Below are 11,734 nucleotides of genomic sequence, written 5' to 3' on the forward strand. Positions count from 1 at the left end.
GATGCGTGCGAAGCTGTCCTTCGTCAGTTGGACATTCACTGCATTTCCGCAATTTTCTAGGTTGATTTTTACCATGCATTACATTATTAGTTAACGTGGATGAGACTCTAGCTGACGCTAATTGAATGTCGTAAATCGATTTGGGCGTTACCCGGGACGAGTTCCACATCGTGCAGTTACAGAAATGGCAGTTGTCGCAATGGCAGAGGCGGCGGCAGCAACAGAACCGAACGGAAGAGGGGCGTGGATGTACATTTGAGTAATATCTGTGTCGTATGATAATGTCAAGTTGCACGTTCGCTTGACACGTTAGGCTGAAAGCATTATTAATGTTCTTTAGTCCGGCTTGGAATTAAAATTTACGACACTCTTACTCAGTGGGGTTATTACAATGGTTAGTGCAACGGTGGCTGGCAACGAAAAGGGTTAGAGGATGTCACTTAACCTTGATGATAAAGCGCAAAGCCTTTTTAATACTCCCAATGCAAAATTTCATTCAACTCAATTAGATGGTGGATTAAAAAACTAATACGAAATAATATTGGGCTGAATTAGACGTGAGGTTCCATGGGGAAGTCACATGGGGATATTTGCTACGCCGTTTCCCGCATTTGATACCTATAGAGAATTTATTCAGTTCATAAAAAATTAGAGCGACTCCTAGTTTATGCCGAACGCCGTGAATCGCACACCTAGTTCCAGCGTAACGATTTCAACTGTTCAAAACCATCAACGCCGGCTAAGTGTTGCATTAGACTCACAGACTCTGCGTTTACTTCCGCGAATTTGCGCCCCCTGGTAACGAAGCCTCCATGAAAGGACAGGGTTGGCAATGGATCGAACGACTGTTTAGCTAACATAGGATTTTCCCCTCTAGATGGCAGAGCGCCCAGTTTTATGTCGTGTACCATCAAGAAATTCTCAAAATATTCTATCTAGAAACAGTCGACAAATGTCGAAGCTAAAATGTATGTGTATGCATAGTAAATGAGTGTTTGCCTTACGGAATAGTAGTTTTTGAATGGACTATTGATCATGAACAGGCCGTGTTACCCACAAGATATCGACATTCTGTTTAAGTATGGTGATAAAGAAGGTAATATTATATATGCGACAAAGTAGATGCGAACAAGTGATTGGCGTTGAAGTGAACGACTGCCTACTTAGTACCTATAAGCGAACTTTGATATAGAAAGACACTCCATGAGTTCCTCATTGATTTTCCTGTGGGATGAAGGGACCCCGCTTCAGTACTGATCTATTCAATCAATAGACGTTCCAAAAAAGACAAAACCCGTTTCGATAGTTGCTGGTCGTTCTCATAGGGGTCTGTTTTGCTCTTAAAGGACTCGATAAAAAAACAATCTAGTTGATACAACTGCGTTCAATCATCTGTTATATATATAAAATGGTATGTCGTGTATAAATGTAACGCGATTGACGAAGGACATTGTCCAATCATCTGTTTTGTATAGACTGTTTAAGGCCAAAAGGTGAAATCGACAATAATACTTTCCGCTTATAGGCGACTGTTGAGAATTGTTGCGCGGTAGATGATATAATATACTAAAGAATTGTATCGACATGTCAAAGGAGATACATCTATATCGTCGAGCTCCTAGAGATGATTCCTATATCAGGAGAACGGCCGCCCTGAAATGTTTTGATTTTCCGCGTATCTATTCGATATAGTGTCCTTCTAAGCAAGTCATGTAAGCGAGTTGTGCTTGAATAACCTAGAATAAAAACGAGTAGGTACTGTAACTGTGTACCTCTGAGAAGTCCATTTTCAAAAGAGAACAATTAGAGAGAGATTGTAACAATTAAAATAAAAGAAAACAGTTTTTTGAGACCAGTATTTGAATCAGTGCGAGTTCGTGGACGAAAACAGACCATCGAATGGCTTGACCTTCGAATAAATATATTCATATAATGACGCAGCTTGTACAGACTAATTTATACCGATTGAGCTCGATATATATACGGAGCAGACGGGGATCTTCGAGTTTTGCAGGACCACGTGGGACAACGTAATGCGAAAGTCTTCATATTAACTTTCAAGGTAGGTCTATTAAAAATATTGAATATGGACCTTAGCTAGATTTTGCCTAATAGAATATCTCAATTTAATGATAGTTCTTCGATATATTGTCTCTTTAAATAAAATATCATGTTATTAATAATATGATGATTTAATGTCCGGCTTTAAACAAAACCGAGCAAGTAATGTAAACGAGGAAGCTGATGCTTACTGTAGTAGCATACGAGAGTCTTCCTAGTAATTAGATTCGAGATAAAATTTAAAAAAATTAATATAATCCCACGGCAAACACCGACGCGCAAAAACAGTAACATTTCTTTGTGATAAAGGCTAATTTTATGGACCGTTTAGTCCAGGACAGAGTAAATCAATGACCAGTGTTGCGATCGTGATTATAAAGATGACATCATATTTTAGTAATACAATTATCTATAGTTAGGATTTTACAGCATCCATAGTTTCTTCATAACCTGCTCGTCCCGACCCGATAACACAACTGGTATAATCTAGAACGTAGCACGCAAGGAAATGAAAATAATACGTCAACTTCCGACATAGAATCTCGACATGCCCACGTTACAGTTTAGTTACCAATAACGTACTAATTATAAAGGCTGGTTAAAAAGTATTGCAAATGATTGTTATTAATAAACTACAATAGGCGTTCTTCTGAGCATTTCCTGCCTTCAACTTGATGGCATGTCGCAACGCACACTTCGATTTTTTACACTTTCCCCTAATTAATCATTTTTAGTGAGGTACCGTTATGATGATCATCATCCGTTACTGCAGAGGGCAACAAAAAATCGAAAAGTAGTGTCAAAATTTGCCGAAAAAAGCGTCAAACATATGTGCGGTAAAGCAAGATATTAGTATCGTAACGTTGAACTGGCTCGTCGATATTGCTATCTTTGAGCTCGGCAAGCCTATTATTTGAGTGATTGCCACGATTTTCCAGCGCCTTCTCATCGCATATATACTATATACCATAACAATACAAGGTCTATCCTAATCTATAGCACGATTTCAAATTTTATCTCCAGTTTATTTCAGTCGGCCTATTTGATTTTTTTAAATTTTTTTCACCTACGATTTTGTCTCGACTGTGATTTAGTAGAGTTAATATCTTGTTTGGTGAAGTATTCAACAAAAAAAAAAAAAAAAAAAAGGGTTAAAATTGCAATTGGTTTCGCATACAAAACTATTGGTCATAGCTGGAACAGTACGTAACCAAACTTGTGCAAGAATCTAAATGTTTTAATGGCCTTAGTAATTAATGAATTTTTAGGTTTCCAACCTATTATAATTCGTCAGTGGTATCTTAGCAGGCTCACGTAAAAAAAAAGTCAACTCTTTTTTAAATCAAATTCATTGTAACTATTTAACGTGGAGTATAGCGTGAGTATTGCGCAATTGTGAGCCTATAACCCGACCTGAATCCTAATACATGGATTAATATTCACAGAGAACGAAATCTGCTCAAAATTTGTCCGATCATCCTGTCGAAAAGCAGGAATAAGCAATCGTTGGTCTGGCACGAGATCTTCAATTCCTTCGTGTTGCTAGGTGAGTCTGTGTGGCACCCGAAACTCTGTCAGTCCTAAGGAAGGACAAAAGGCAGACTAGAAATGTATGATCTAACCTAGTACCTCCTAGCACCTTGCTCACGCGTTTACGGCTCGAACGATATATTTAATAGCCACGTATTAAGGAACCGAAAACCAATACAATAGTCGAGAAAATTCTGATGGCAAAAAATATATTTTGTCACCCAACCATTTCAAAAGCGATCATACAATACTGCTACAATCTGCTCCTGAAAATAATTCAGGAAAAAATATTATTATATGATTTAAAAAAAAATATTATTATATGATTCTTAAGTAATTTCTAAAATGATTCCATCGGTTAGAGTGCCTGAAATGTTTCTTGGTGATCTCTCACTTAAATATAATAGACATTACATAACACTGACTATAAAAATGTTTTTTTTTTTTTTTTTTTTTGTGAATAAGCTCATATTATAGTTTCACGTTACTAAGAATACGTTTTATTTGTGAAGAAGTCGCTTTAGTTAAGAAATTTGAAATAACCGAAGTTTCCGATTTTCATGATATTGTGCAACTACAGCACGAAGAAGTGAAAGTAGAATTAGATTTATGCCGATTTTACTGTTCATTGAGTGGTTTATATAGGTTTTTAAAACTCCATTTATAAGACCTTTTCACTCTAGTGGCTCAATAACGGACGTCATTTCTCCTATCAGAGTGAGTCTTGAACATTTTTGATTTAGTACTATATATAGATGTTGTGCTATCTTAGTAACGTAAAACTCTAGTAATAAACATTTTTCGATCAATGTTTTCCTAGCAGCCAATGTTCTCCATCCCTAATTATCGTTTTGTGAAGTACAAATTTAGTTGAACTAATAAATTGGCTTGGCCCATATTTAATTTGGTGCATATAGCTGGTTCAAATTAAGTCCATAACTCTTTTAGTGTTATGTTTATATCCGCTAACTACAAAAGCAGGCTTAAACTGAATGTAGGACAACGTCACGTTAGTATATTATGTATTACTATATATGAGTGTGCTGAAAAAATACTTGTGATACACGCAAGTTTGACGCAAGCGCCCGCAGCAGAAACGCATAAAAGTCACGACTTTGCGAGTTTGATTAGCCAGACCAGTGGACCAAACTACAGATGAAAATAACCTTAACCCTCGTGGTCATCTGTGATATGAACCATGTGGGTTTTTGCCAGACGTTATGAGCGTCTACCAAAAAAACTCGAACATTTTAAGGACGAGAACCCAATTGTAGGGACGTCGTCCACATTAATTATACCCGACGATTTGCTACAAAATGAATGCGGTACGTAGTACGTACAGCAGTCATTTGTTACAAGGTACCGATACGTATAACGTGAGATTATAATCTATTATTATAGTGAGATCTATTATCGTCGTACGGTCTGCGGTAGCTCAAAGGGTTCGAGCTGTAGAACGTTACGGCGATACCGGAGATGCACAGCAGCACAAGTAATTGAAAGGAAAAAACCCGCAATGAGGTTAGACAGAGCGAAAGCAACGTAAGTCCTGTTGTATTCGATCATGTTGGAAAAGGAAAAACAGGTAAGGCAGAGTAGTACGGTAGAGACTTTGCGTAAATGCGAAGGCTCCACCCGGTGTAAAGTAACGGGAAGAAGTAGCAGCGTGCTAATGAGAAACTCTTTGAGAGCAAGGAGTTTGATGGTTGGGGCAGCGTATACCGTGTGATATACAATGGCGGAGACGAGATACTGATAGACACTGACAGATATTGACAAGCCCGTTTTCTGCACCTACGGAGTGCCCTCCACAATAGCAAAAGCTATAGCTGTACTGGTAACAACGAACAACGATAGCAGCAGAAGTAGGCCCGGGCTGCTGTACGGGCTTGAGAGACTAGAGGAATATTCAGGATGAGTAGTTACACAGGCACAGTGCCTGGCGTTTCGACGACGGAGCTGAAAACTTCTGTTGAAAGCCGTTAAAAAATAACAACGAGCAAAGCTATCGGGAACGACCTGCGAAACCAAGCAGTAGGTTCCAACACGCGTAATTATTAGCCGATAAGGTAGTCTGTTCACACGGTAGGGGCCTTGCCTATCAGGAAGGAAACATACGATTGTTCTCGGTGCGCGGGTTTGGGCAGAAACACAAACGGAAAGTAAAGCACGCTCTTATCGATAGTTGTCGTGTTGTGTGGCTATTGTCATTCTGTTTGTAGGCTCGGTCACTACATTAGAAAAGCGGGAGACAATGTTACTGTTCATTGTTGCATCCGACAACACAACCTTAAGGTTTGTCCGTCCCAACTGGCACAGATCTGTGTCTTGCATTCCAAGCACAACAACTCGTCTCGAATTATATAGCATAACGACAACCAAAGCGACTAGCTTTCGGATAAAAATAATACTACGTGTTAATAATAAGGAGCAACGGTAAAGTAAACCAAATAAATGTCAATGCCACGCCTGCGTCGTTTGTTTTCTAGTATCTATACTGAATCAGCTGTATGTATTAGCTACGAAAAAACTCGTGCGGCAACTCCGAGGAGCCAGCAGAAGGTTGTACTCGGTAGGATATATATGTGAATGACATAGTGTAACTTATGTGAATAAATGATCTCTATGATAAAAATAACTTACTTTTCAAGTTATGCTACAGTTTAATGGCATGTGGATAGAAAATTGGTTCCCCTATAGAAAAAAAGAAGGTTTTCCAAGTATTCCAGGCGAAAAAGATTGTAATTATATTATTGAAAGTCTATCCTTCAACGTAGATTAGTGGATGATTACATTATAATGCAGTCACTCCTATATGTTTATTTTGTAAAATAACTTGCTTGGCAGGTAACCCTTGCGATGCTGTCATTTCTCCAAAAATAACTTCTGCACACAATTGTACTTACCAACAGCCGTGGTCAAAATCAAATTGCTGTGCCTAAAGCTGCTTACGTTCAAAAACATGATAATATAATAATAACTCAAATAAAACCTTTTCCTATTATATGAATGGCTTTTTTTTTGCATTATTAGCTGTGTGGGCCAATCCATTCTTATTTCAAATTTGTCTGCAAAGAGAGCGCCCGACCTAGCGTACTATACGTCACCTACTTAGAACAGGTATCAGAGCTTAGATCAGAGCTGCTTTATATGTTTCGAAAATCGTGTGTGATTTGTACTCGGGTGTCGGACCAACTCAGGGCATATTTGGTAAAGTCCGCACTCGAACGTCGATTGCCATATCTTTCGTACGTTTGTTTAGCCATAAAACAGGTCACTGCCTTTGTGCAAATGCTCCTTCTTTAGGAAGCCTTTCAACAGTTTCCCAACGCCTCGGTGGGCTGTTGGGCATTCCTACAGGTTTGATCTTTATTTGTGCACAGTTGTGAGCAATCCGTTTCGAAGGTGACAGGATCCTAAGGGGTTTTAACCATGTCATGTAGCAAAGCGAATTATCTATTTAATCGTGCATGTTGAATCAAAGACTTGCTCCATCAATGACTTTAAATATGGTGGACCTACTGGATACATTTTTTTGAGGGACCGACAGCGTTTTATAAGCCAGATGAAGCTTGTACAACGGAAGCCTAACTCTGAAGGCTCATAACTGCCTATAACTGATAATAAGCCTATAATTGAAGGCTTAATCATTTGAAGGTCGTGCTTTAAAGCATGCCATGCGTTGCGTTTGTACTGCATTGTTTTCGATGAGCCGTATTCGACGAAACAGATAACCGATCGAGCTGGATTTAATTCTAATGCTAGCTAAGTTCTTCTATTTCAGGCGCAAAACATTAGGTCTATTAAGAAACTTCCTTAGCTGACACACGAAGGATCAAGAATGACAGATTGAAGCATTTTTTAAGCGATCTATTTTATCATTACCTGCTTTTAGGCAACTGCTGGCTCGTTTGCGCAAACCTGTTTTTTCTGGATAAGCCAAAAAGGAGGTAATCGATCACTGAGTTTCTGTCGATTACATGAGTTCGCAACGCGAATAATAACGAGATGCTTCTGCAAACCGCAGAGCGCGGGCTTCTGCTCTGCGGGGTGCTGCTCCATGGTCACAGCAGCGGACAGGAAGCGTGCATGCCCAGACATTGAATCGAAATAATTGGCTTTTTGATCAGACTCTCTTGAACAGATCCGATATCTTTTTTTGGCCAAACGGTTTAAGAGACTTCAGAATATATCCTGTCATTGCACATGTAGTTTCCTAAAGTGTTTTAAAAGCGGCTGCACGCCTACGTCGGGGACCTTACATTCAGTTCGAACTGCATGAGAAGTTGTCGTTGCATTTTGGCATATGATCGATTTCGAAATTCACAGAGGGCATCCATACGGAGTTCTGCATGAACTATCTCAAATGACTATTTCTGTGTAGCTCGATGAGAAGCCAACGTGTTAGTAGCAGTAAAAACACCGCGCCTCGGAAGAATTGATTTAACGCAGAAGAGTATCCCCATAACCTCTAACGTCGACCTATACGCTTCGTCAGATCTAGCGTAAAGAACCATTCTAACCAGATAAGTTTAATAACGCATCCGCCAGATATTAATTTGCTAAACGTCGCCTTTCGTTCCGCTTGGGGATTTCATTTTCGCCATGAGTTACGTATTTTCCTGTCAAGCTTAGGTAAAGACATGTTATGGTCCAGGTTCGAACCCGGACATGGACACACTGTATGTTTCGTATTGGCCGGGTCTGATGGGATGCCTAGCAGCTATGATACCGAAACACAGAGATTATTATTTATTATCTTGTAGTAGGCAGTCTGCTTCGTATCCTCCTTGACTGAGAATCTTGCATATAGCTTTTATTGTACGCTATAGCATGTTTATTTGCATGAACCGAATAAAACATATATGCCACTAGTATGTTTTTGTAAATTACTCGTCCCTATCCCTTAATCCTTTCCATTGCTTGTGTTCTATTTTGGGTAATAATGTGTACCACCAATACGAAGGATTTTTATTCAGCCAGTGCCACTTCATGTCGAAGTAGCGCTGTTACATACAGGTGAGGCCTGTTGTCTCTTTTACCTTTAATTGCTTTCAATCGTTCTTTGCGGCATTCCGTTCGGCCACAAGCGTCCACAGAGACTGCTTGACGAGGCGGCGTCAGAACCTACCTCCGACAACTACAGCTGCGTTTCCTGTAACAACAAGGAGAGCGCTGTCATGGAAGCCTGCTTCGGCGTGGAGTAGCCGTCCTCGCTGTACATGTTTACTTTGAGCAAATGAAATGAGAACGGTAACTATCGCAATGAACGACCGAACCAAGCAACCAGCTAACAAGCCATCATCCTTCAGCAGCTCCCGATCTATAACTGCCGGCTGCCCTAAGCTTATCGACCCGTTTATGCATTCATGACAGCGTCCATAAGGACACTAGTTTTTCTTTCCTCAGGCTTTACTCGATTCATAATGAAAACGAAAACCGGTCCAGAGGAACCCTTTCCAAAGCTGACAACGAGAGAAAAGCTATTAGTTAGATGCAAAAACAATAAAAATTTCATGCGACTTGCGTACTATGATTTGCACAGTGCTAATTCGTGGTTCAGCTTGACCCTGTATGTATGAAGAGCGATAGGGGAATCGCTTTTGCTTATGTCGCGCTAATGTTTGGACAGGAAGGAGTCGCGCTCTACACTGTGGAAACTAGCAGCGGATCACATGCTATACTCTGGCCATAACGAGCTGCGTGAGACCGGAGGGCATTTGAAATTGAGGCTGATCTGAGTTGTTACAGTAAATTGTAAAGGTGGTGAGAGTTTCAGGCCGTCAGGGTGCCGTCAAATTGGTACGAGAACAACCGTCAGCGCATGTTGAAGGCTCTAGGCAAGTCCGGAAACAAGTCTAACGTTGACGGGCTGATGGCATTATAATCAGTTGTTGCTTTCATACCTCTAATAGCCATAACAGCAGACAATACGGCAAGCCCAAAAATATAGTGTATAGCTTACGTAGTACTGAATGTACAACCAATATCGGAGGTGTCAACAACAATAGTAATGCTAACGGAATAATATGTTTATGCAGTTTGCTAAGAAAAGACAGATAAGGTAACTTCCACAGCAAAAAGTTTCTCTCCGAATTGCGTTGACTGCTTGGAAAGCTGGTTTTAGAATAACTTATGATATTTTTGGCATCTATCAAACACAGGCCAGACCTAAAAGGTCAGGAGTGTTCGCTTGGGTTGCAACCAAAGCCAGACTGCTGATATGGATCAGCAAATATGGTCTAGATGCTTATAATGAATATTTAATCGACATCTACACTATCGTTATAGTAACTATAGATCATTAAAGTTGCTCGAGTATTGTCACTAGAGAACTGTAATAAATAGAATTATTAATTTACCTTCTTTTATTTAACTTCTTTAAATAAATCAATCTATTCATTGATCTACAGTATTTAGCTTACCGCAATACTCTGCGGGTACACATACTCGTGAAAATGTCGAGCTACTCCACGGTGTTTGATTCTTATCATCGATTCAATACCCATGACGCAGAGCATCCTCTCATTGTCCAGCGAAACGGTCACCCGAATGAGTGCAGTGATTCGGTGTCAAGAACGCGGATGGACGTAGTCGGCAGACGCGAGGAAGACCACTAATCAATTGGCCAATCTCTTCTCTGACTGTACGCGCTTTCCAGTGCAATTATGTACCACGCGTTCTTCCCATTTGTCTATCACCCCGAGGCCAACAATTTGTTCAGACAGGTCGTCAACTCGCTGACGTATTATACTACGACTAAGTGACCCTATATTCGAAAACACAAACCCAAAAACGTCCCGTCCTCTTTCATTAGGCGCGAGCTTCATGTCGTTTCTAAATGATGATTAATGGAGGTTTATTTTCGCTTCTAGCTTGCCGCTTCGCTGCGACGGGACACCAACAAGCCCGAATGTAGCGTTTGGTAATTGCATTGCATGATCATAATAATAAAACTGTTTTGCCCAGTGGATAAGCTTACTATTTAGAGCTAGGCAGTATGGAACAAAAAATGCCTCTCTGGTGTATTTCTCGGCAAAAGTGTTCGTTTCCGGTCAGATCGAGTCTGTGTACGGTATCTCAAAACAAGCCCATTTTTCCTCAGCAGTGATGTAGACGCGGCGCATCGTACGCGTTTGTCACCTAGGATCATCATTGATGCAGCAAATCCAGTAAAATTTTCGATAGCGTTTGCACTGGTTATTGTGATATTTATGCGGTGGGCTTTATTTTCAGTAAATACAGCTGGAACTCCTGGCAAAAATTTACCGCTCACCTAACGTCTCGAGAACTACCCCTTCTGACAGAGGTTGGCTTAGCGTACTTAAACAGGCACAGAGAATACGGACTCGTTCCATCCTGGTATCCTATATCATGAAAACCAGTTATCGTATGTTATCGTAGTTTTTTTTAACACTACCTAACGGCAAGACGTGAATACTCACAAACTCTTAATGTTAAAGTAAGTTATTCAATGGCGGAAGGAGTAATAGCAAAATGAGACGGGTGTTTTTAGATATACAGTTCTGTCTTATTTCCATAATGGCTGCAGTTGAGTGAGAATGAACCAGTGTGTATGGGCATGTAGTAAGACGTAGATCGATGTAAGCCCCCTAAACCTGGCTCGATTGCACTTTACATTACCCGGAGTTCGTCAGATTTCTTGCTTGGCTCGACTCAGACCAAAAGCATGGGTCTGCAGGCAGGTATTACCCATCAAACATATGTACATGAATTGTCAGCCCTTTTTAACATTAGACTTCTAAGAATTCTGAGTATTTCGGGTATTGTTTTCTAGTTTTCTAATCACAGCTGGTTTCTAGGTTATGACACCTAACTGAGTACTTTGGCTGGCTTAATGTTGAACTTGGAAATGCTTTGGCAATTGTCGGGCCGTATGGTTACATGTGCAAGCGCGCCGCTATACCGAAATATTGATGTCATTGGATATAGACCTGAAGCTGACGCTTATCTAAGGATTGTTCAACGTGGTTTAGTTTTAGGTTGTAGTGCGTCATTCAAATTTGCCCGCCTGTTTTCCTTTGGGATAGATACTTTGTTGGGAGCATTCAGGAAATGCACACAGTTTATGTTGCGCCTTATCATTTCGGTCTAAACTAAGAGGCAGTCGACAATTTTCACT

At 40.2% G+C, this 11,734-nt stretch overlaps 1 long non-coding RNA gene across 1 annotated transcript; it reads left to right on the forward strand.

The window, feature by feature from the left end:
• Positions 1-1,439: 1,439 nt before the first annotated feature.
• LOC111244923 (uncharacterized) lies at positions 1,440-6,595 on the forward strand. The gene is made up of 3 exons (XR_002671117.2): positions 1,440-2,062; positions 3,507-3,607; positions 6,439-6,595. It is a non-coding gene; the product is annotated as an uncharacterized LOC111244923 (long non-coding RNA).
• The last annotated feature ends 5,139 nt before the right edge of the window (positions 6,596-11,734 follow it).

Source organism: Varroa destructor, unplaced genomic scaffold (assembly GCF_002443255.2).
Source record: "Varroa destructor unplaced genomic scaffold, Vdes_3.0 BEIS01000002.1, whole genome shotgun sequence".
NCBI lineage: Eukaryota > Metazoa > Arthropoda > Arachnida > Mesostigmata > Varroidae > Varroa > Varroa destructor.